The sequence below is a fragment of the Echinops telfairi genome, unplaced genomic scaffold, assembly GCF_000313985.2.
Source record: "Echinops telfairi isolate 266 unplaced genomic scaffold, ASM31398v2 ScPeMD7_9;HRSCAF=40, whole genome shotgun sequence".
Classification (NCBI taxonomy): Eukaryota; Metazoa; Chordata; class Mammalia; order Afrosoricida; family Tenrecidae; genus Echinops; species Echinops telfairi.
Window position 1 is genome coordinate 78,643,524 of NW_022103906.1, and position 2,849 is coordinate 78,646,372.

General features: G+C 41.1%; 1 pseudogene; it reads right to left on the reverse strand.

The window, feature by feature from the left end:
- Nucleotides 1-2,849, reverse strand: part of LOC101648093 — a 9,082-nt pseudogene that overhangs the window by 3,873 nt on the left and 2,360 nt on the right.

Here is a 2,849-nt window from a genome sequence, read left to right on the forward strand (position 1 = left end):
CAAAGATTCAAAGATAGCCTCCTGACAGTGTACCTTGGTGAATCTGGACCGCGTGATAAAATGTCCCTGTCTATAAATATATTTAATGCTACTTTGAATATATTTAGGATTTAGCCTCAAGAATAGGAACTAAAAGTACAAAGATGTGCAATGAAGGATTATTCAATTGGAAGGATTATAGATCAGATTGGAAGTCTTCTTACAAACAACTTAGGAGTGGGGAAAGTTAAGCCATAAGGAGCTTCATTGATTTCTTCTACCCTTCTGCTCTGTTTGAACTGTAAATTCTACCTGGTTTCTTATTTGTATTGTGCTATATTGTATTTTGCTGAATTATGGTAATAATGTACCAATATGAAAGGCAGACTTCCAAATATTGGTACAAACAAATAAAAGAATATTCATTTACTTTAAAAATAATAGGAGAGGATGCAGATGGACAGGTGTCAATTCAAAAAGCCATCTGATGAGTTCCCTGACAACCAGGCCATGCCATGTGGTTGCAAGGCAAAGGTTGTGGACCACGTGCTGGCAGCGGCTATCCCAGAGGCCTGGGATCAGTAGTTGGCTCCAGCCAGGTCCGAGGGAGGTCCGAGGGCCTAGAAGAAGCTCCATTTTCTGAAACTAGACAGATCCACTTGGACAGACCCAGATACAGGTTCCAGCCTAAACATGGTCTTGGTACAAGTCCCTGATGTATGTCCTAAGGCATTGTGCTTTATATCGAGTGAACCACTGTATCAGAATACTTGATAGATATAAAACAGTTTAATTCCTAAGCCCCATACCTGACCAGTCATTCTGAGTGTGAGGAATTAGAGTCTATAATTTTAGCACCCCTGACCAAATATGATTCTTATTATACTGAAGTTTGAGAACCACAGACCTAAGGTAGTTTCACTCTCCTTTCACATGAGGAGGACAATCCCAGGTGCCCAGTGAGGCCAGTACTTCTCCTAGGATGCATTCTACAAATGAAATGAAAGATGTGTGGCAACGGTGCATCAAACCAGTCAATGTACACACTTCTTCCAACATCATTGACTCACCTCCTGCCTCTGTGTCACATTTTCATAATTCTCACAATGTTTCCTTCTTTTTTCATGATGCTACTGCACATGTAATAGACAACCGTGTAGTATACATGAACAGTGTACACACAGCATGTCTTATGATGAAAGAGCTGAAGAAAACTTTCAGATCTCAAGTTGCAATATTGAAAGATTCTATGGGCAAAATATTGAACAGTGTAGGAAGTATCAAAGGAAGATGGAAAGAACACAGGGTCACTGTACCCAAAAGAATTAACCTACATTCAGCCATTTCAAGAGGTAGCATATGAGCAAGGACCAATGGTACTGAAGGAAGAAATCCAAGCTGTACCGAAGGCATTAGTCAAAAAGCAAGGCTCCAGGAATTGATGGAATACCAATTAAAATATTTCAACAAGCTGGTGAAGCCCTGGAAGCATTCATTCATCTATGCCAAGAAATTTGGGAGATAGCTACTTGGCCAAATGACTGGAAGATATCCGTATTTGTACCTATGCCAAAGAAAGGTGACCCAACACAATGCCCAAATTAGAGAACAATATCATTAACATCACATTAACAAGTAAAATTTTGCTGAAGATCATTCGACAGTAATTGCAGCAGTCCATTGATAGGGAGCTGCCAGATATTCAAGCTGGATTCAGAAGAGAGGTTGGAGCAATGGATATCATTGCTGATGTCAGACATCACACTGAAACCTAATGACATCTGCCATTATTGACTTCACAGTGCTCTCTGTCTGGTAACAAGGCTATTCACATCTCTCAACTACGGTCAAGGGGAATCACCAGAGGCTAAAGCCCTCTGTAGACTCTGAGCATGGATTTTGAGCGGTCCCTGCCATGCATAGCCTTCTGTGAAACAGGTTTTTACAATTTAAGCTCTGATAGCATTCCCACCTGCAGATTTGTATTGTATTATTTACAATCTCTGGGCCACACAGGTTGGTGTGCTTCTTCCATGTGGACTTAGTTGATGCCTCACTTAGATGGTTGTTTGAAGACAGCCTTTAAGATCCCAGATGCGATTCCGTCTGATAGCCAGGCACCATCTAGTTTCTCCACCACACTTTGCTGCGGCATCTATGCTTCCAGTCATCTCTTCATGAGGGCCAACATCACGCAGGGCCATGCCATACGAACTAACTGTTCTTAGACTAGGGCCAGAATTAAGTGAAAGCCCCAATCCATTCATATATCTATGGTTTAGATTCTCATTCACCTTAGAGACACCGTTTGATCTCCTTTTTGATTCATTTAAAAGTTGTTTTAATTTAAAAAAAAGTGAAGGGGAAATACACGTGGGTTAATCCCCTGTGGTCTTGGGTGAATCCCCTCTGACCTTGCTGTCGTGTAGAGGGCATTGGGAAGTGGATGGTTGTAGATGCAGTGAGGTTAAAATTTAACACCTTATCCTTTGATCTCCTTTTTGATCCATTTTAAATTTGTTGTTATTGTTAGTACCAACCCATTGTGACCCTATGCACCACAGAACAAAACATTGCCCGGTCCTGGGCCATCCTCACAGTGGTTCCTATGCTATTTTTTTTTAACCTTCTAATATTTTTATTAGAGGTAGTTGGTCAATGAGGCATTTTTCAAACCATCCCATTCCTCACACCCTGCAATTCAAAAACACCATTCTACACAGGAAAAGAAGAAACTAGAAAATGTTTTGTAAAGTGTAAGGACTATCAGCAGCAGTGGTTTTCAGGGGAAAAGCATGTCCAGTGTTGTTCAGTTTCTCATTCAGGCAGCATTAACTTACAGCAAGGGCCTCCGCTCACTTACACACCTG